The sequence below is a fragment of the Thamnophis elegans genome, chromosome 13 (assembly GCF_009769535.1).
Source record: "Thamnophis elegans isolate rThaEle1 chromosome 13, rThaEle1.pri, whole genome shotgun sequence".
Lineage (NCBI taxonomy): Eukaryota > Metazoa > Chordata > Lepidosauria > Squamata > Colubridae > Thamnophis > Thamnophis elegans.
This window is the reverse complement of record NC_045553.1, coordinates 28512018-28535580: the sequence shown is the minus strand read 5'-3', so window position 1 is coordinate 28535580 and position 23563 is coordinate 28512018. Positions and strand designations below refer to the sequence as shown.

The 23563-nt window shown below is 43.4% G+C and overlaps 1 pseudogene; it reads right to left on the bottom strand.

Annotated features, from left to right (window-relative positions):
• Positions 1-1818: 1818 nt before the first annotated feature.
• Positions 1819-23563, bottom strand: part of LOC116517074 — a 44841-nt pseudogene continuing 23096 nt past the window's right edge.

The window sequence follows — 23563 nt, the reverse complement described above, 5'->3', positions numbered from 1 at the left end:
AAATATGCAGAGGTATTTATTTTTGGTTGAAGGTAGATAATAAAAGTTACAGACCAAGAGATATCTCCACATCTGGAGAACTGTGTCTTTTTTAGGTTTAAGCCTACATTCCCTTACAATACTAGGAGTTTGACTGAATGGGAAAGTGACAAATTCTTTTTTCCTATGAAGACTGAGGAAGATGGGGAAATCAATTTATAACACTTTACTGTAAACACTTCTGTTTGGACTTTGTTGGCAAGATATACCCAGAGTGGAGACCGAATCTATTATGTTTAATTCAACAACAGTTGTTCAGAGATGGCATTGAGAAACAAGCGTAGATGCTTGATCCAGGGCAAATTATTTTCAACTTTTGGGAGAAATAGATAGGATCCCATGGCAAACCTACTACAACTCGATTTCAACAGTTTGTTAATAGAAGGATTTAGAACATTAATTTTGTCTTTTTTATTATTCTTCCTGTTAACAATTTTGTAATTAATATCATATATAGAAAATAGATCAAAAATTTGCAAATAAATATACTAGTTTAAAAGCAGGAGGGATGTTTCGCAAAGGGCAGAAAAACTATAAACTTTCATTTGAACAAAATAAAAATTAGAATAAAAAAACTGGTGGGTCAGTTTACTCACAGTGACCATTCACTGTACAGTGCCAAATCCTTATACTTTGCTGTCTGACTTCACCTTGATTTTTCTTGGTTTATTCTATTGCACTTCAAGGATGCCTTCCTCTCTTTTCACCTTTAAGCAGTTAGCCATAGGTTGTTTGCTTTTCAGTGGTCTGAGAAGGAACAAGTGGTGGGGACTCAGCTGCACTGGACTTTCTTAACCCAAGACTTTGAAAATAGCCCGTTTTCGATGAAGCTCCTGTTTCTGATTATCTCCTCCCCCTCCTCCTCCTCCTCCTCCTCCTCCTCCTCCTCCTCCTCCTCCTCCTCCTCCTCCTCCTCCTCCTCCTCCTCCTCCTCCTCCTCCAGTTCTGCTGACTTTTGTCCAAACCAGTCCCTTAGATTCTGAAGCCATGAAGTTCTTCTTCTTCCTGGACCTCGTTTGCCTTCAATCTTTCCCTGGGGGATTAAGTGAAGGATGTTGTATTTTTCTGGGTGTGGCATCACATGTCCAAAATATTCTAACTTTCGCTTTTTTCGCTTTTGCTTTTGCTTCTGAGCTACTTAGATGGAAACCCTTCCCCATCCAAACCAGGAAGAAATATTGCCATATGTGGATTATTTATTGTTAGGGGCTCTTTTTAAAACAATACGAACAAAATGCTATCAACCTTTTGAACTTTACGGGTGAGTGAATAAAATAAATCCAGCCTCTTTAATGCCAGAAGATAATTCACCTGATGTTTTACCATCTCATGATTGCATGCAAATTCTTGTTGTGGTTTACTTCTGAAGATTTGAAATATCAACCTTTATAAAATGCAGCATTAGAATTGTTTATTGATGAAAGCAGTTACATCTTGGAATCAGCATGAAATTTTGCAACAAGAAGCATTGCCTTTGGATACTCCAGCTCAAAAGGCATGTTGAAATAAAACATGATTTGCAATTGGCAAAGGACAAAATGACCAATTGACATTAAATATGCCTTTGATGTTGGACATGCCCCTGGAGCTCTATGGCAGGAAAAAGATTTAATTACAGCAAAAGAGAGTTAGATTAAATAGGGAGAAGAAATATTTTAGATGCCATCAAGGAGCTAAGAGTGATTGATGATTAGAATGAAAGTAAATGGTTCCTTTGGACTTGAAGGAAGACTTCTGGAAGGAGGATCTCCAAAATCACATTTGAGAGAAGCTAATTGTTCACCCAAAGACTGTATTTATGTCAATGCACTCTCCGAGGTCGCAGACCTGAAAGTCAAAGTCAAAGATTATCAATACAGTAAGACAATTCTTTCCTACACAACTAAATAAAACCAAGATATTCAATAATCTTTGTTCAGTTTATATATTGTGTATTATATATTTATACTATACTTTATAAAAAGTAATGATTCCTGATCCTTTAAGATAAGCTTTCAAATTGCTTCACCACTTCTAAGTGGCTGCATTGAACTGGTGACCTTTGGATTACAACCAGCTATGCCGTGATTTTCGCATTTCTCTCTTCCACCTTCCCTACAAGTGAAGAGAAAGGACTGTCTCTGTCCAGAAAGTGCTGCAAGGGAGAAATACAAGGCTCCAAGAAGGCCAGGCACTTTGTTCTTAGAAGAAAAAAAAAACAGACATTCAACTTATTTGTTGTAGTTGTTGTTTGAAGGAAAACAAAACAACAAAACAAAAACAAAAAGAAGGCTAGATGGATATTCTTCTTCTACTTAGATTCACAGAAGTGTGGAAAATCGAGACTAGCTGTCAAAATGATCCATTCCAAAATTATTTTAGTGATCACCCCTTGGAATCAGACTTTAGGGCACACAAATTAGAGGTAATCTTTTACTAACCATTCCTTCTCCACATTTCGTTATTGGATCAACCATTCCAATATTTTCTAGTACTTCATGATAGCTGACTTTGCACGAACCAAATGAGATATTTTCTCCAACTGAAGGTGTCTTTGTACCATCTGTGCAGTAGAGTCTGCCACATTTTATATTCCTGGAAAAGTCAATTTTTTTTCATTAACAAGAATTCATCAATGAGAGATCTGTTCCTTTCTCATTTGCAAACAGTTTAATTAATTAATTAATTAATTAATTAATTAATTAATTTGCAAGGCACCTTTCTCACTAATACAAAGACTCTGGGCAGCTTTCAATATAATAAAAGGTCAAAAAGTGTTTAAAAAAGGGAATTAAAATTAGAATAAAATATGAAAACTTAAAAATCAAGATGATGGGCAGGTTGGGACAAGAATCTTCTCTATCTGGTCAGCCAGCCCCAATGTAGCAGTCCCATGTCAGGCCGTAGACCAAGGGGCAGAGTCCCGCTTATGGGTTATTCCATTAGGCCAGAACTGTGGGGGCAGACCTCACCTCTGATGCAAGAATGCGGGGTGGGGTGGGGGGGCAGAAGAAAAGGCTCTTCTCTTGGACCCTGCCAGCTGAAGGGTTTGGCTGACTGGATCTGAAACAAGAAGGACTAGGGTGGATTAGTCCCAAAGGGCTAAGATGGTTCTTCAGCCCTCATAAATACGTTGGTTACCAATTGCCCAAATTTCTTTTACCTGAATATAGGAATATTGTGACAGTCCTAAGTACAAGGACCAGTGGTAAGTCACTTCTTTCAGTGGTGTTCTAACTCGGAATAGTAACTAAACAAATGGATATAAGCCAAGGACTATCTTTTTTTTCTCACTCAATCTTTTAAAAACAAAGCCTCCTAATATAGCCCACTTGCGCTCTTTTTTCTTGAAGGTGGAAAACACAGGAAAATTAGTCATTCAGAAATTTGCTCACACGTCTGTTGTTTTAGTGGGTGATAGAATTAGCTTCCTACAGATGTGGACCTGAAAACATTTCTTATATTATTCTTCGATTGTATCATTATCATAGCGGGAAATAATTTAGAGTGCTTACTCTGGTTCACATGGAATGTTTGTATCGTTTTCCTTTCTGCAGTAGCCATATATATCGCCATTCCCGTTATTCTCAAAACATTCATCTGGAGCCACTTTTGCATCTGTAAGAGAGGAGTGAGGAGCCAAGAACAAGACCTGAGTTGTCACATGACAGCAGGATTCCCAATCATCCCCAGTTGCCACCTGAACCTTCTAATTAAAATTCTATTTGAGACATTCTATAATCTATATGCAACACCTCACTGCACCACCCATCTAAGATCAATATACATCTCCCTGTTTCCCATTCCCAGAAAAATATCTCTTTTATTTGAAAAGGAGGAACTTGTTTTCAGTTTCATTTGGGAACAGACTGCCATTAAAATCCTGAGCGATCAGTGGCAAGAATCACATCCTCAATGCCTGTTTTATTAAACCAGATGCAAATAAAATTTATATCACAGAGGTTTAATATTCTTAGCAGACAATCCCATATTCAATCTCTATTATCTCTGATTGAGAAAAGCAGAAAGTGATGGATCAAACAGTAACCCTAATTAACTCTTAGAAAAACAAGGGAATATGGATAAAACTTTAACCATATGAGAGGTTCTTGGTGTTATTCTTTGTGCTTTTCCAGGAATGTTGACTTACTTCACAATGCCCATTGTGACAAAGAATATTGGGCAATGATTTTGAGCTGTACAACATGGCAGTATATTAATGGCATATACACAGCTACAGTTCACATACATATTCTCTCAGATCTTTGTCCAAATTGGAAATGTAGTAAGAACCCCCCCCCCCCCAAAAAAAAAAAAAAAATTTGGCCGAAGCCCATCTCTCTAGCTGCACCATTGGCCAGGTTCTCTAGAGATGATTGGACCTAAACCAAAAGATCTGGAGGACTGAGCTCTAACCCCTCCATAAAAATATTGGAAAATTATGCCACTTGCACACATAGACAAAAAACAACAGAAATGAATCATTTATTATGGCTAATTGTTCAATAGTAAAGATTATCTAACTTTTTTTATGCAATGCCATAATTCTGAAATCCTAAAGTTGACTTACCAGGCCCCCAGAGAGAAATACATTGGTTTGCCAAAGTGGGGCAGTTCCCCCTGAAGCAGTAACCTTGGTTGTTTTGGCATGGGTGCCCATTCTTTTGAAAGCGATCTATGGGACACTGAGCAGATTTTCCTGTGCAGAGTTCAGGTAAGTCACAGTCATCTCTTGCCTCCCGGCATTCTGCTCCTGCTTTCTTAATCTGTGAGTGAAAATGAAAATCACTTCCAGCTATAACTCCTTAGGGCTAAAAGAGCTAAACCACAATTCACATCAGGTTTCACAGTTTCCTCTTCATCTGTCTTGAGGATTACCAAGCAAGGCATCCCTGCTATGTTACAGATGGGCTCCATGAATTAAGACACTGTGTATAATGCCCAGAGGTCCCAGCCTTATTTGTGATGAGAAAATGATCACCATGAGATGCAAATGCTACGTGTTGGCTGACCATGAACATCAATGAAAACTCAATTGGCTCTCATGAAAATCAGCAAAACATTAATTGATGAACGTGCGCATGGTATATTTTCATTTCCTTACATGGGCAGAAGCATTCATAGAATTTTCATGTCATGTGCTGAAAAATAGGTGGCTGATTTCTGTTGCTATGATGGAAGTATAATAATAGGTTTTTGGCCCCTCTGCTGAACAAGTTTATTACAGAGTCAACTGGGATCCCATAAAGAAGGAAAGAGAAACTTGCACCTCTCTCTTCATGGTCCTCCTGCCCCTTCAGAAGGTGCCACCAAAATAGCTGAATTGAGGGCTGTAGAGAGCAGATGGGGAACTTAAGGGTTGTAAAAGAAGCAGTTTGACCCCTAAAAGTTTCCTGAATCAATTTCTGCCTTTAAAATCTCAGAAAGAAAAATGTCAAAGCATTACCAGAGACCTCTTAGAACCTTCCAGAAAGTCAGGAAACTGAGTTAGGACATCATTCCTAAACTTTGCCCACCTTTATTTAAATTGGGTTTTCATACAAACTCAGTCAAAGAAGGATATGAATTATTTTCACAGGTGTGGTTTAAGATGCCAAAGGAATGCATTTTAGACTGAGACAATGCTAAAATCTTGTTAAACTGTCCTCCCTATGGATATTTTCATAAGGGTTAAACTGGAAGAAGAGATGGGAATAGAATTAAAATGCTTTTCATCATAGTAAGCAGAGAGATCACATTTTCATATTAGTAGTAAGGAGTTAGGTAAAATCCTTCTTAGTGTTGTAAATATAAAAGCCTTACCTGGCACTTCTCACAACATGCCCCTTCTGCACACTTTGCTCCAGGTTTCAGTTTACAGTTTGTAGGGTCACAGCACTCGTTTGCACATTCCTGAAAATCAAAACATATGAAATGACATAATAGGCTTTACTTCCTGGTCTCTTTTAATTGGTCTCTTTTGAAGAGGGAAAAGGATATTTCTGTCATGTGTTTCCTTTTATGGGTCCATGCTGGCAAAGAATGTGACAAAGAGCAGCCTGGGGTTTGTTATTGCAAACAGAAGATGGCATAGCTACATGAAATCTGCTTATCTGATATTTCCTATGTGAAAAGAATAAATCAAATAAAAATATCCTCACCTCCTGATTGTAAAACCTTTATAACCTGCCATCCAAATCTCTTCCTTATTCTGAGCCATTTTCTTTTTTAATTTTACTTTTTTTTTACTTTTATTAAACATTTATAGGCCGCCCTTTTCCCTGAGGGGACTCAGGGCGGCTTACAATAATAGGGGAGGGGAGTGCAGGACAAAACACAAAAAGAAAATGTGAGTAAAAATAATTAGCGGTAAAACATTCTCTCAACATTCGGGAGGGGCGAGAGTAAAGTCCTATCCCCAGGCCTGACGGGATAGCCAGATCTTGAGGGCTGTGTGGAAGGCCTGGACGGTGGTGAGGGTGCGGATCTCCACGGGGAGATTGTTCCATAGCGTCGGGGCGGCAACTGAGAAGGCTCTCCTCCGCGTAGTCGCCAGTCGGCACTGACTGGCGGATGGCATTCGGAGGAGGCCTACTCTATGCGATCTGATGGGACGAAGGGAGGTAATTGGCAGAAGGCGGTCTCTCAAATAGCCAGATCCACTACCATGGAGCGCTTTATGAATGGTAAGTAGGACCTTGAAGTGCACCCGGAGATCAACAGGTAGCCAGCGCAGCTCACGGAGGATCGGTGTTATGTGGGCGAACCGTGGTGCGTCCACAATCACTCGCGCGGCTGCATTCTGGACTAGCTGAAGTCGCCGGATGCTCTTCAAGGGCAGCCCCATGTAGAGCACATTGCAGTATTCCAGCCTAGAGATCACAAGGGCTCGAGTGACTGTTGTGAGGGCCTCCCGGTTCAGGTAGGGCCGCAACTGGCGCACCAGGCGAACCTGGGCAAATGCCCCCCTGGTCACAGCTGACAAGTGATGGTCAAAACTCAGCTGTGGGTCCAGGAGGACTCCCAAGTTGTGGACCCTGTCTGAGGGGTATAAATTTTGACCCCCCAGCCTGAGTGATGGAATGTTGGCCAAATTGTTGGGAGGAAAACACAACAGCCACTCGGTCTTGTCCGGGTTGAGTACCAGTTTGTTAGCTCTCATCCAGTCTTTAACAGCCTCAAGACCCCGGTTCATCACGTCCACCACTTCATTGAGTTGGCACGGGGCGGACAGATACAACTGTGTATCGTCCGCGTATTGATGGTATTTTATCCCGTGCCTCCGAATGATCTCGCCCAGCGGTTCCATGTATATGTTAAATAGTAGGGGGGATAAGACCGAACCCTGCGGCACCCCATAAGTTAGGGGCCTCGGAGACGATCTCTGCCCCCCCACCAACACTGACTGCGACCTGTCCGAGAGGTAGGAGGAGAACCACTGCAGAACAGTGCCGCCCACCCCCACCTCCCGCACTCGTCGCAGAAGGATACCATGGTCGATGGTATCGAAAGCTGCTGAGAGGTCAAGGAGGACCAGGATGGACGCGTGGCCTCCATCTCTGGCTCTCCAGAGATCATCGGTCAATGCGACCAAAGCGGTTTATGTGCTGTAACCGGGCCTGAAGCTGGACTGGAAGGGTTCAAGATAGTTAGCTTCCTCCAAGGTACGCTGAAGCTGGAAGGCCACCACCTTCTCAACAACCTTCCCCACGAAGGGGAGGTTGGAGACTGGGTGGTAGTTATTAAGAACGGCTGGATCCAAGGATGGTTTCTTCAGGAGGGGTCTCACCACCGCCGCCTTGAGTGTGGCGGGGAAGTGCCCCTCCCGAAGAGAGGCGGTAACAACCACCTGGATCCAGCCTCGTGTCACCTCACTGCTGTTGGCAATCAGCCAGGAGGGACACGGGTCCAGTATACAGGTGGAGGCACTCACAGCTCGCATAGCCTTGTCCACATCCCCAGAGGCAACATCCTGAAACTCAACCCAGAGATGGTCTGCCAAGTCATTCCCTTGTGTCTCGGCTGGATCTGCGGGGGTGGAGTCCAGGTCCGACCGAAACCGAGCAACTTTGTCCGCCAAGAACTGAACATACTCCTCAGCCTTACCCTGTAAGGGGTCCCCCATCTCCCTCCTGTTTAGGAGGGAGCGGGTTATCCTAAACAGGGCGGCTGGGCGGGACTCGGCGGACGCTACCAAGGTGGCAATGTGTGTTCTTTTAGCTGTTCTTAATGCCCGAATGTATTCCTTGGTGCATGCTGTCAAAAGTGCCCGGTTCGATTCGGACCTATCAGATCTCCACAAGTGCTCTAGGCATCTCCTCCGGCGCTTTATCTCCCGGAGCTCCTCGGTGAACCAAGGAGGCCTCCGGGAGCCGCTGACCCGGAGGGGCCGTAGTGGCGCAATCCGGTCCAGAGACTCTGATGCTGCCGAGTGCCAGGCAGCAGCAAGAGTCTCCGCCGAACTGTGGGCGAGAGTATCAGGAATAACCCCAAGCTCCGTCTGGAACCTTACAGGGTCCATAAGTCGCCTGGGGCGGAACCACCTGGTCGGTTCCTCCTCCCTACAGTGGGGGTTTGGCCTCCGGAAGTCTAGCCTCAGTAGGCGGTGGTCTGACCACGACAGGGGTATGGTCTCATTACCCCTCAGACCAAGATCATAACTCCACTGCTCCGAGAGGAATACGAGGTCGAGTGTGTGACCCGCTGAGTGGGTTGGGCCTCGAATTACCTGGGTCAAGCCCATGGCTGTCATGGAAGCCATGAACTCCTGCGCTCCGTCAGAGTGTTCACCGAGTGAAGGCAAATTGAAGTCCCCCAGAACCATAAGCCTAGGGAACTCAATTGCTAGCTCGGCTACTGACTCGAGGAGCGAGGGGAGGGCTGCTGCAACGCAGTTGGGAGGCAGGTACGTTAGCAGCAAACCCACTTGACCCTTGAGGTCCAGCTTCACCAGTAGGGACTCACACCCGACAAGCTCCGGAGCAGGGATCCTACGAGGTGCTAAAGACTCCCGGACTACAATAGCCACACCGCCACCCCTTCCCTGGGCTCTCGGCTGATGAAGCACCTAAAATCCATCTGGGCACATCTCTACGAGGGGGACTCCTCCCTCCGTGCCCAGCCATGTCTCAGTAATACATGCCAGGTCTGCCCCCTCGTCTAAAATCAAGTCCCGGACGAGGGGAGCCTTATGAACAACAGACCTGGCATTTAGCGACAGCAGCCTGAGACCAGGGTCCTGATTACTCACGCCATCTGACCTTGGAGTGGGACTCCTAGGGCCAGAAGGAGGGATCTCTGTGATATAGCGAGTCCTCCTTCCCCGGTAATGGCCTTCCCTAAATTCCCCGCCATATCTGCCTCTCCCTGTTGTGACCGCAATGCCCCGACCCTCTCCCGTGGATGTAGTTCCCCCAACCACCCCGGTGACCCCCGCATACCCCGCCAGGTCCTCCGAATCAGTCATACCCAAACTCTCACACAGACAGTCCTCACAAAAAGTTAAAACACAAATACAGCAATATTAATAATAAAAAGTGAGATCATTCATACCATCCCATACAATCCCATGCACTCAACATACCTATTTAAAAATAAAATTAGAAAAATTGCGCAGGTTCACAGAGTCCGTACTAGATTTATAATAGTCCAAAGGTGCCTTCCACCCTCTCCTGAGGGGGGGTCACACCTTGAGGGGGGCTCCTCTAAAGAGTTCAATATAGTCCAAGGAGGGGGGGGCTGGGAGACAGGGTGAGTTTGGGTAGCAGCTGCAGTAGTGAAAACCAGGAGGTTAACCATGGTGGGAAAAGTTTGGTGGCTAAGTTCATTCCAACCATCCCCCTTAATATCATTTCCAGATCAAAGAGTCATAGGGGGGAGGGAGAATGCTTGTCTCTGGTGGAAGGGGAGAGGGGGGGACGTTCTATTCAGCGATCGGGCTCGGTGTTCTTAAGGCCCCAAGGCGTCAGAAATAGAATCCAGGATAGAATCCAAGATGGTCAGTGTCAATATCCACGAATGTTGGCGTCCCTTCGAGGCTGGCAGCTCGGAGAGTGAAATTTTACCGGTCCGCTGCCAGCACTAATCCCAGGGCGTCTGTATCGCTCCCCCACTCCCTCGACTCATTCCCAGGGGCCAGTTTCCTCTCTCACCAGTTCTCTTTTTTGTTTTATCAGTTTGTAGACTCCACAGGTTTTGTTTATCAGTCTTACAGTCTTGCAGTCTCCACAGGTTCTCTTTTTTTTTTTTTGGTTGAAGCCGCGGTGTTCGTCGGCGTTAGGCGGCCTCCGTCGCCAGCAATGTCGGAGGCCAGCAGCAAGCCAGCAACAGCAGCAGTAAAAACGTGTTCCGGTGCTTGCGTCGCCTCCCAAATTCTCCCTCTCACCAGCTCTCTTTGTTCAAATCGATCCTCACCATCCTCACAGTTCTTACATTCGAGCCGCGATGTTAGGCGGCGTTCGGCGGCACCCGCGGCCAGCAATATCAGCAGCTAGCGGTGACGATATCCCTCAGCGCTTCTCGGAGCTCAGCGTCTTTCAGAGCTCGGCGTCTTCTCAAGCTGGCAGCTCGGAGCGATCAAATTCTCCGTTGCCGCTGCCAGTCCCAGGGTCGCTAGATGTTCGGGCGACCTCACCTCCTTTGGGTCAGCTCCTGAGTGCCAAAATCCAACTCTTTACAAGTTTTAACTATAGTACAGAAGCCGAGCGGCAAACCCGGCAGCCATCTTCCTCGCCCATGCGCAGTCCATCCCATTTCTACTCAGGATGTCAGCCTTTGAAGTCAGCCAGAAAATATTCACCAACCGTGAGTATTAGCACTACCTTTATTGTAAAGTTATGATAACAGATTCTTTCCTGCCTAGAAGTACGTTTCTTCCCACTCATCTTTAGAGTGGGGGGAAAATGGGTATGAGGTATCCTCTTGAGATGCTTGCCATGCCCCAATTGCTCCCACAGGTTAAGCTGTAGGAAGCAGCTCAAGAAAACTGTGAGACAAATAATGTGAAGTAATAATGTGAAGTAATGTAAGGGTTTTCAGCAGGGAAGGATATTCTTGCAGTGATAAATCAGTCGTATTTAAAAGTGCATTGTCTTCCCAACAGAGTAGCAAGGTATCAAGTCTTTACCTTTACAACTGGTTTCCCAAATCCAAGAAACCAATTCACACATCCATGTACATTGAGGACGTACGCCTATGCTACCCACAAACCAACCTCTTGGATACCACTTAGAAAGCCAGATGATTTGGCAAGATTTCCTATTTTTGAGAAACATCTTGGAATTATCCTTATTCTTTAAAAAAAAAAAAAGAACTTACCTCTGGAGAGCCACAGTCACATTCTTCGCCCTCCTCCACATAGGAATTTCCACAAACTGCATTTTGAAAAATATCTGTGTTTGAGGGTTTGTTCATAATACATTTTGGGGTCTCAATCATCATATATTCCTGATAATCCATTAAACTGCAAGAGCTGAACTGCAGGGCAAGTTCCTCTCTGTAAAGGTGAAGAAAAGATCATGACATCATCCATATTGGGACAGATACAGAATTCATTGCAAAAGCCTATAAGATAGGGAAAAATGATTCATGAACAAATGCAGTGATTTTTCTCTAAATCTAATAAAATAACTAAGATAACTCTTTGTACCCTTTTATCTTTCTGCCAGATTATGCTCCCTCAGTTTTAATTCCACTAACCTTTTTTTTTAACAAAACAAAATTTTCAATCAGAACTCCATGTGATGTTAGTTGCTCAGGCTACTTCTTGTATCTAGTGTGCTGCCTTTCGTTTTTATTTTTAGTCAGCCTTTCTGTGGAAAGACAGTGTCAGCCCTTCCTCATTCACAAATCAGGAAAGAAAACCACCCGACTCCATTTGTTGAAATCAAGTGTACTTTTACTAATTATAAATGAAAAGAAGCTAAGCTAAGCTAAGTCTGATTATTTAGGCGTGAAAGCGAATAATATATTGTATAATTCATTCCCCTCCCTTTGGCATCCCATACACAGTCCAATCATAATTCTCCCAAATGTCAGGTGCGAGATAACGTCGAAAGGCATCACCAGGATGGAATGCTGGGCCGTTGGCCTTGGCGGGAAACACTCCTCCTCCACATGTGCAGTAAGGTGGTCAGTTCCAAATCTAGAATCTTCCTCCAGCACAACAATAATTCCCCTCCCAAATACCATCCCCCCCCCCGTTTCAATGGCAGCCGAAGCAGTAGCAAAGTGGAGGCTGACAGACAGTAATATAATTGAAGGAAAAATATTGGATTTTTTCTTTTCTTATATTGGAGGGGTTGTAATTTTTATAACAAATGAATGTTTTAAGTCAAAGGAAAAGTTAATATATTTATTGGACTGATACACTGGAAATCCACCTGAGCCTTCTATAATTTCGTAAATGCCAAACTTAAACCTCGAAAACTGTCCCACGCCTAAAAGGGCCAAACGGGGAAGACTGTAACATTGAAGCCATAAAGGCTAACCTCTTCAACACGTTCTTCAGTTCACTCTTTGTCAACCGCAATGGCTACAACTATTTGCAACGATCTTCTGCATACTGATTTTACAGTAGATAACTGCCACTACCCTAGCTCAGTAGTGGGTTCCTACCAGTTCGGACCAGTTCGGCCTAACAGGTAGTGATTTGGTGGCCTGGGTTGCTTGAACTGGTAGCAATCCAGGCCTGCCATGCCCCCAAACTGGTTCCCTGATCACTCATCCCACTCTCCCACCCACCCAGTCACCCCTCAACTCTCAGGTGGCTTGCCTGACTAAGCTGCCATATGGTGCCTGCCCTGCAACCCAGCTGAGCTGCCTCCTCCTACCTACTGTACATATAAGTGTCACTACCCCCCCTCCGGAGCTTGCTGCACCCCACCCCCACCATCCCCACCAAACCCGCAATTTTACCTTCCCCCTCACCTTCCAGGAGTCCCCCACAAGCTCCATTATGGCTCCCAGGGGCTTTAGGCAGGCCTGTTAGGCCCAAAAGAGGGTAGTGGGGTGGCTCCTCCTGCACCCATTTTGGCTTCCAGGGGGCTTCAGGGAGGCCTGCTAGGCCAAATAGGGCATGGGGTGCTTAGCAAGCCTATTTGCAGCCCCTGGGAGCAAAAATGAGCTGCTGGGAGGGGGGGTCTTCAATGGAGAAAGAAAAAAAATCCTCACCATTTGAGGATTCCCAGGGCATGGAGCAGAGGTCTTCAAACTTGGCAACTTTAAGACTTGTAGACTTCAACTCCCAGATTTCAGCTCTTCTGGCAGGAGAATTGTTGCAGTCCAGAAGTCTTAAAGTTGCCAAGTTTGAAGACCTCTGGCATGGAGCTTTCATCGTGAGCTTATTGAAAGTGCAACTAGCTATCCTTGCTCAGGCTAAGCTAATCAATCGTGGAACTCTAAGAATGCCAGATGATCAATGGGCAAGTTCTCAGTTTCAAATCGCCTGCTTTTCTTCCTCCTACCAAAGACCTTCTGGGGTTCATCACAGGAAGGGAGAAAGGGAGAAGGGAGGGAAGGAAAGAAGGAAGGATGAAAGAAGGAAGGAGGGAGGGAGAGAAGGAAGGAATTGAGAAAGAAAAAGAAAGAAAGAAAGAAAGAAAGAAAGAAAGAAAGAAAGAAAGAAAGAAAGAAGGAGAGAAGGGAGAAAGACGGAAGCGAAGGGAAAAAGAAAGAAAGAAAGAAAGAAAGAAAGAAAGCTGGAGGGAAAGGAGAAAGAATAAGAAAGAAAGAAAGAAAGAAAGAAAGAAGAAAGAAAGAAAGAAAGAAAGAAAGAAAGAGAAAGGCCATGGGAGGTGAGGGAGGGAAGAAAGGGAGAAAAAGAGAAGGGAAAGTTAATGAGATATAGATGGATGGATGGATGGATGGATGGATGGATGGATGGATGGATGGATAGAGGGAGGGAGGGAGAGAGAGAGAAAGGAGAGGAAGGAAGGATCACAAACCTGGCACTAGATGCAGCTTCAGAGGATGCTTTGAAACAGCAGAGCAATCCAGGGCTGGAAGGGACCTCAGAGGTCATCTAGTCAAACCTCCTGCTCCAGCAGGACACCTGATATCATCTTGGTTATTTTGGTGTCTCTAACACAGAGAAGAAACTCCCAGAAATTCCCAGGCATTGCCAACTACTCCCCCCTAGTAAAAAAAAAAAAAAAAACAAAGCAAAAACTTCATGCAGTATTAAAAAGAATAGAAAAAGGGGCTGCTCTGTATTGTTTAATGGATTGCTAAATTGGCTAAATGGATGGCTAAATTAGCCACTCCCACCCAGTCACATGACCACCAAGCCACTCTCACCCAGTCACATGACTGCCACAAAATAAGCCATGCCCACCGAACAGGTAGTTAAAAAAATGGAAACCCACCACAGCTCTAGCTGAACTTCTAAGCATAATCCTATGAAGCATCTTTCAGAACCAGCTCCTTGACCGATCTATGGTCATTAGCCATGGTCATACCTATCTTTAAAAAGGGAGACTGCAACACAGTAGAAAATTACAGACCAATCTCATTGTGTTGCATCACCTGTAAAGTCATGGAATCAATTATAAACAAATCCATCACCCTCCACTTAGAGACAAACAACCTGCTTTCTAACAAGCAGTTTGATTTCAGGAAAAAAGTTGTCTTGTAATCTACAACTCTGCAGAAACATTTGGATCACATATCTTGACCAGGATAAAGCAATATATGCAATTTACATAGACTTCTGCAAAGCCTTTGATTTAGTGGTGCACGACAAACTACTGTTAAAATTAAGCTCCTACGGCATTTTTGGATCCCTGCATAAGTGGATAGCTGTGTTCCTGTCAAACAGGCAACTAGTAGTCAAAATAGGAAGTGCCTTATCAAACCCTCACCAGTCAACAGTGGTGCCCCCAAAGGCAGCATTTTAGGAACTACACTCTTTTTGCTTCACATAAATGATCTCTGCGATCATATTATAAGCAACTGTGTGCTCTTCACTGATGATGTAAAATTATTTAACACCACTGACAATCCCCCTGCCTTACAAAGCGACCTTGACTATGTGTCAGAACTGCAAAGCGACCTCGACTACCATATTTTTGGAGTATAAGATGCACCAGAGTATAAGGCACATCTTAATTTGGGGGGAGTAAAACAAGAAAAAAAGTTTCTGCCTCTGCCTACCAACATCCATCAGTATTAATCTGGCTAGTGTCCTTTCAGCAAACAGCAGGTGGAATACCCCCAATCAGCTGTTCCAGGCTGCGGGGATTGTCACACACCATCGCCGCCTCTGTGCCTGTGGATCTTCAACCAGGTGTGCAGAAGGCAGTGGATCTGAAACGAAGGCATTCCAGGCAGTGGAGTTCACAGCAAGGCCACTTTGGGAAGCAGCAAAAGGTTAGGGGGCTTGCTGGGAATCCCGGCAATGTGTTTATGAGATGTCAGCATCAAGAAGGACTAAAATGCTGTGTCTCTATTGGGCTTGCTGCAAGAAAGTAAGCCTTTCAATGCCTACATTTATAGGTAGGAAGATGGGGCATCTTGGGAATGGAGCCTTCAGTGCCAAGTCCCACTTCTGCCCCCATGAAAATCATACCCCACCCCACCCCTTGAGTTAAATATGCATAGGGTGATAGGGTTTGTTTTAAATGGATAAAAAGCTTGCTATCAAAATCCTACTGGAAGTGAGGATCGCTGCCACCGGGAACCACCCAAAAATGTGACACGCAGATTGGGTGGGGCTACATTTGTAGTATAAGATGCACCCAGATTTTCATGCTCTTTTTTTGGTAAAAAGTTGTGTCTTATACTCCGAAAAATATGCTATGTGTCAGAATGGTTACGCAATTAGTAACTCCAAATCTCAACTAACAAATGCTCTGTCCTACACATTGGCAATAAAAATCAGAATACCAAATACAAATTGGGTGGAAATGACCTTGTAGACGACCCTCACTCTGTCAATGACCTAGGAGACCTCATCTCAAACAATTCAAGCCCTGGAACCCATTGTAACAGCCAAACAGGCTTTAAAAGTTGTTAACCTAATTTTGTGAAGCTTCTCCAGCAACATTGTAGTGCTAACTAGGGCGTACAAAATGTTTGCCAGACCAATTCTCAAATACAGCTCATCTGCCTGGAATCCACACTGTATATCAGACATTAATAAGATCAGGTGGGACCAGAGGTATTTCACGAGAAAAGTATTCCACTCCTCTGCTCACAAAAGAATCCCTTATGACACCAGGATCGAAATTTTGGGCTTGGACAATCTGGAACTGCACCGCCTGCAGTCAGACCTAAGCATAGTATACAAAATTGTCTGTTACAATGTCCTACCTGTCAATGACTACTCTATCTGACTCCATTATTACATCCTCTAAACCGCACAGCTTCAACCTTAAACTATCTACCATGGACCTCACCCATGAGGTTGCAGTGGACAATTCCTGATAACATCTTCACTTCACTTCTTTCCTGTTTTTTCCTCCTCTTCTCTCCTTTCCTTTCCTTCCATTCCATCCCATCCTCTTCCCCTTCCCTTTTCTTTCTTAATGAAATAAAGCCTAACCACGGAACAGCAACAAAATACAGGTAGTCCTCAATGTACAATTACAAGTTGTTAAGCGCAACACTGGAGATGTTATGTGAATCACACAGTCATTAAGGGAATCCTGCTTCGTTCATTGACTTTGCATATTGGAAGACAGCTTGTAGGGTTGCACATGATGGTCACATGAGATGCAAGGACCAGGTTGCAGTCAAGGACTACCTGTACATTGCTACCAGTTTATTTCAGCAGGCTGCAATATATGAGAGAGATAGAATGTGTCTCCTGTCTTGAAAAAAGGCTGAGGCCAGAAAGGATGCTACTTTATCTGTTTCTTCCACCTGTTCCCTAGTTCAGAATCATTTTATTCCATTTTGCTTATAACTTCTTCCCACTGTAGGAAAGTCTTTACTGACATCTATCTATCTATCTATCTATCTATCTATCTATCTATCTATCTATCTATCTATCTATCTATCTATCTATCATCTATCTATCTATCTATGCATCCATCTATCATAATTATTAATATTTGTTTTCTTGGCTATGCTTCCTCTGCTATTTCTCTAAACTCTTGTGTTTTGGAGGAAGTACTGATGGATGGCTCTTCAATTGTTGAGGGTAGTCCTATCATTTTAAATACAACCAATTTTAATTACACATGGTAAAGTGACACATATATGGCCAAACCCCACTGTTGTGTAATTCTCAGACCATTTTATTTTTTAAGCTCTTAGCATACTTACTTTAACATTTAATTACAACTATTTAAATATAACTTGATTAGAAAAACGTTATTTTTTTCCCCCTGAATACTTACCCTCCCGAAGCAGCCATAATGCATGGGCCACCCTTGCAAGTGCAGGAATTTGCATCATGCTCCATGCCCACACTATGACCGATCTCATGGGCCATTGTAGATGCAACCAAACTAACATCTTTGGAATGATCCTGCAGAAAAGAGAGTACTTTGTTTGTTTTTAGTCTGCAATAAATCAAAAGTGAATCCAGCTAGCATTGAGCTAACACCTTTGCTCAAGCACTTTCTAATGAAATATCTAAGACAGCGGTTCTCAACCTGTGGGTCATGATGCCTTTGGGGGTCAAACGACCCTTTCACAGGGGTTGCCTAAGATTATCCACCTCCACTGGCGTTGCCCATGCTCAGGAGTGCATCCTGAAGCATCAGGTGCATGAAGAGTGCCGGGTGATGAAGCACCCTTCTCCTGGCTCTGAGTGCAACCCAGATGCCGCCCCGCCCGGTCTCCATGCCATGGAAAGGCTGAGGCACTGAAGGGGTAGAGAGACGGGTTCTTCTGGGTGGCGGATCAGCCTCGGCTCCAACAGACATCCAACTTCAGTCCTACATAGGGGCTAGAAGGCAACCGGAGAACAGGAGACCGGTGGGGCAGTTAAACCAGGCAGATGCTGGGTTTAAAGCCACTTTGGGCTTGGACACTGCATTTGCCATCCCGGCCGCCAGACCTGTCCTACGGGCTAAACTGAGCTCAGAAGCTTTTTGGCCCCCAGGAAGGGCTGGCAGGAGAGGCCGGAGGGGAGGACAGGCCCCTCCCACCCATTCCTTCTGTCCCGAGGAATTCCACTCATGACAGAAGCACAGTTCAATGTATCTTAAGCCTCTGTTTAAAATCCCATTTAAAGGACAACTTCTTAATCTGTGTTAAATCGATTGAGGGAGGGAGGAATGGAAAAAAAGAAAGAAGAAAAGGGGAGGAATGGAAAGAAAGAAAGAAAGAAAGAAAGAAAGAAAGAAAGAAAGAAAGAAGAAAAGGGAGGTGGGAATGGAAGGAAGGAAGGAAGGAAGGAAGGAAGGAAGGAAGGAAGGAAGCAAAGAAAGAAAGAAAGAAAGAAAGAAAGAAAGAAAGAAAGAAACTGGGTGGGAAGGTGGGGGGAATGGGAGGGGAAAAAAGTAAAATTAATAAAGTGAAACATGTAAACCACGAACTGCTGCTGGAGACATGCAAGGAGATTATTTTATACTGGAAAATCCCAGCCTGGCTGATCTCCCAAACCAAGATTGGCAGATTAATCACTATGCTTTAATTATGTTCAATTTGTAATAATGAAAATACATCCTGCATATCAGATATTTACATTACAATTCATAACAGTAGCAAAATTACAGTTGTGAAGTAGCAACAAAAATAATTTTATGGTTGGGGTCACCCCAACATGAGGAACTGTATTAAAGGGTCACGGCATTGGGAAGGTTGAGAACCACTGATCTAAGAGTTAGAAAAAGAGTTTAATAATTTGCAAGGCTGTGATTGTATTTCCTGAAAAAAAACCAGTTTCTTTGTTCAAATAGCAAAAGCTCTTAGACTTATTTATCACTTCATGATGTTTTACAGGACTTTCTAAACAGTTTACAGAGTCAGCACATTGGGTCCTCATTTTACCAAACTCAGAAAGATGGAAGGCACCCTTGAGGCAGCCAGGATCAAACTCCTGGCAGTGGGCAGAGCATTGTAACCACTGTGCCACTACAGCTTGTAAGAAATTTTCAAAGCAAGAAGGTTTACTATTTTTTTTTCCATTTAGTAATTTAGAGATTATATGCCTGTATATAAATTTTCATTAAGTCCAAACTTGTAATGGGTATAACCTCTACCAACCTGAACAATTCCCACAGATATCCAAGGATCACACATGCCTCTAAGGGGAGCGTATCCAAAACTTCCTCCATTGAACTGAACACCCCTATAAGAAAGCAGTGAGGAGGACACAGTTTATAGAAGCTGTACAGTAAAAACCCCAAACGTGGGTTTCTATAAAAAATACGTTTCTTCTATCAATTTGCTATTGTGTTATTAAAGATTAATTGAGCTTGGAAAGAAGATTGAGTGATAACTGAAATAAACACCTGTGGGAAAAGAAAATGGATTATTATTTTATTTTATATTCACTTTGATTTGTTCTCCATCTAAGGATTGCTCATAACAGAATTGTTATTTGTCCAATATATTATAGCTATAAGACAATAAATTTATCAATTTCAAGTGTTACCCAAGATTTTATTATTTTAATTTATTTTTGGAGATCTTCACCAATTTAGTTTTTTATAGCAATAGCAATAGCAGTAGACTTATATACCGCTTCATAGGCCTTTCAGGCCTCTCTAAGCGGTTTACAGAGAGTCAGCATATTGCCCCCAACAATCCGGGTCCTCATTTTACCCACCTCGGAAGGATGGAAGGCTGAGTCAACCCTGAGCCGGTGAGATTTGAACCGCCGAACTGCTGATCTAGCAGTAGCCTGCAGTGCTGCATTTAACCACTGCGCCACCTTGGCACCTTAGTTCAAATAATTATGTTAATTAGGCCCATAGTTGATATTAATTGACTTGGCTTTCTTCATTTTTTCACTTGAAGTTTCATTCTGAGAACATTTGGAGAAAATGCTGTTATAAACCAAGAAGTCTGAAAAATCATTTTGTTACTGATAAATATTGGAAATGGGAAGAAAAATAGATCCTGGCTTTCTTCTAATTACATCATTCTACATATGCCAAAAGACCATTTTTGTGACTTTCCAAGCAGAGATTAAAGTTCTCTGGGCCACAGGTAGTTCTCTCTGTCTTTTAAAGTGTTGACATCCAGGCACTCTTTAAAATTGTCATTAAAGTTGTTATTCATTTGAGTTTCAATTTAGATTCAAGTGAAATGCAATCAAGCTGGCTTTTTGACCTGCATCCCTTCAAGCCCTTCTCAAGACTAATTCTTATATAAGAAAAAAAATGATTGATTTGATCCAGAATATAATTTGCACATGGATTAAGGCATGCAACTCAGAGAGGAAGTTCTGTGCAAACACTAACTTTCCCATAATCCTCCACTCCCTGCCCCCCTCTTTCCCTCTCTCCACAATGAGACATACGTGAGTAGCTGTGTGTTGTCATTCTTTTTGTGTTTCAGATTTTTCTGTCTCCATACTGAAAAGGAGAACAAGTTGTCCTCTGTTGCACTGACCACAATCTTATCTCCGTCGCACCAAATATTTAAGCCAATCAATACTACATGAATTCCCAAAGCTTTATATACCTGTGGGGTAAACATAGCATCAATGAGAAACTCAAACAGAAGTAAACTGTGAGAACCATTTCAAGACCGAAAGGCAACTGACATTGGCCTCTGTGTGACAGTGAAATTTGGGAATCAATGAAAGAGAATCTCTGAAGCTCAGGGTAGAACTGAAAGGGGGGAATCCTTGGTGCTCTATGAACCTGGTGGTTTAGTCAGGTAATGAAATATCTGCAAGGAGACTTCCGGTCTGGCGTCACGCTGGAACGGGCTGCTGACAGACTCTCTGTTCGGTTCGCCCGGTCTTTCCACGAGCGTGGCCGTAATAGGCAAGGTCCCTTCGAGGTGCGAGGACCTTTGGAGAGGGGAAACTTCTGTGCAGTGGAGGGTGAAAGGCGATCTCCTCCCACGAAGCAAGAGGCTCCCTCAGAGTTCGTGCAAAAGAGGTCGGCTGATTAATGGCCGACCAGAAGGCGTGACCGCCAGCCATTAATAAGGAAGAGAGAGACAGCTGCAGGGAATATAGCGGACCAAATGACGGTAATCACAAGATCTGACTTAAAAGCCTAAACCTAAAAGATAAACAACTTTACTGCAATAAATACAGATACGTGTGTGGGCGCATTTATCTGCAGCGGCTATTAAATACAAACAGTGAACTTTTGTGAAAGCTGTTTGACGTTGTGAATAGAAGAAGACAGGCTTTGGACTAGTTAAATTTGAGGACTAACAGAGGACGAGACGAAGAAGAGAAGCTGGATTTGCCTGCCTGGGAAAAAGGAAAGAAGTTTAATCACAAGGGTTTGAAGTACCCGGTGTCATATTACAGCCAGAGACAGCAGAAGGAAAACACTACACTGACAACAGGAAGAGATTGATGGGTGAGTTCTAAATACTTTCTGGCCTCTCCTGCACCCTGTCGTATCACGCTGAAACGTTTCTCTTCCTGACTCTCCCAGATACTATAGAATTAACTGAGCCTATATTTCACAGCCCTGCTCCAGCCTAATTACCCTGTATGTACCCCGGGCTCTGTATAACTACTTAAGCAGCACTCAGAAGGTACTAGACTTACACCTTATAGGGTGAATTAAAGCAAATGGCAACGAAAACAGTAACCTTAATTAAAGGGAGTAAAAAGCAAACTCCCCTATCTACCCCGGTGAGGGAAAAGTCCCCTGAGGGCAGGCAAACGGGAGATAAGGCAGCCCCAACCCTGCAAGACCAGGAAGTAACAATGGACTCCCTACAAGAGACAATATTGAAGATGGGGGAAAGTGTCGCCAAAGGCCTGGAGGGAGTAAAGAATGAAATGCGTGAAGTAAGAAACAATATGGGAAAAATTGAGGAACGTATAGGAGTAATACAAACAGCGCTGCTGAAAAATGAGCAGGAAATTCAAAATGTTAAGGGGAGAACGGAAATAGCGGAAAAAAGGATAGACAAAGTGGAGGACAATCTGGAATCTATAAACTCAAGCCTGGAGGAGGCCATCCTCCAGCTAGAATTAGAGCGATCAGCATATTACTTAAGACTACAAAACGTGGAGGAAGCAAAAGATGAAAACCTCCGGGAGCTGATTGGAGAAATCCTGGGATTAGTCCTCGGCAGGCCGAAAAAAGAGGTTATTAATGATCTGGACGAAGCCTATAGAGTCAATACAGGCTTCGCGAGACGCCACCGGCTTCCGAGGGAGATCCATGTGAGGGTGTTGAGAAGACAGCTGAGAGAGGACATTCTAAGTACAATAAGAGGGGACTCTCTAACATACAAAGGTAAAGAAATTCTCATCTTAAAACAGACTCCACGGAGAGTCAGAGAGAAGAGAAGGAAATACAACTTCCTCTCCACACGTTTAAACAGAGACAGAATTCAGTTCAGATGGCTCCTTCCAGAAGGAATGTTGATAACATGGAGGGAAAAGAAATACCGAATAGATACCTTGGCGAAAGCTCAAGAATTCCAGGAACTTTTACTAGCAGACGATGAGAGATTTAATAAAGAAGGACTTTTAAGACAGGGGGACACTATAATTGAAACTCAACCAGAGGGGCGGGGGCCAGGAGAGGCCAGAGAACGAGAGAGATATGGCAGAGAAGATTCGAGAGCAAGGTCACCCATCGAGACTCGATCCAAAGGTGCCCTCAAAGCGAATAACGTGTAAGGGAATTGAAGAATGGGAAACGAATGTACTATCAGCTAATGTAAATGGTCTTAACATAACTTCCAAAAGAAAACGTGTACTGTTGGATCTAGTGAAACAAAAGTTAGATGTAATCTGTCTTCAGGAAACCCACATTAAAGAAAAATACAATAACCTGTTGGTCTGTCCAAAACTAGGTAAAACATTCTGCTCGTCAGCACAAACCAGAAAAAGAGGAATTGTGATGTATATAAAAGAATGGTTGAACCCCAAATTAATATATGCAGACAAAGATGGTAGGGTATTAATGGTGGAGATAATTAATGGTGGGAAAAAAATTTTACTAGTTGGAATCTATGCCCCAAATCAAAAACAAGAGAGATTTTATATTAATCTATATAAGAGGATAAATGAAATAGAGTGGCAAAATATATGTATTCTAGGGGATTTCAACACTATAGCAGATGGTAAGATGGACTATAAGGGTACCCACAAGAAAAGCACAAGAAGGAAACTACCGTCTGCCTATGTAAATATGGTGAAGGATTTAGATCTTTATGATGTCTGGCGAGCAATGAATGACAAGATGCAACAGTACACGTTTTACTCCCATCCACATAATTCATGGTCCCGTATCGACATGGTTTGGTCAAACTCGGAGCTACTCATGGATACTGTAAATATTGAAATAATAACCAACAAGTGGGCCGATCATCACCCAGTCTTATGGCAATGGAAAGGGAAGGCAAGGATAAAAGCTAGGTGGACATTAAACCAGAACATACTACAAGAGAAACAATTTGTACAACAAATAGAAAAGGAACTGGGCTACTTCTTTAAAGAAAACGGTAAAGAGCAGACCTC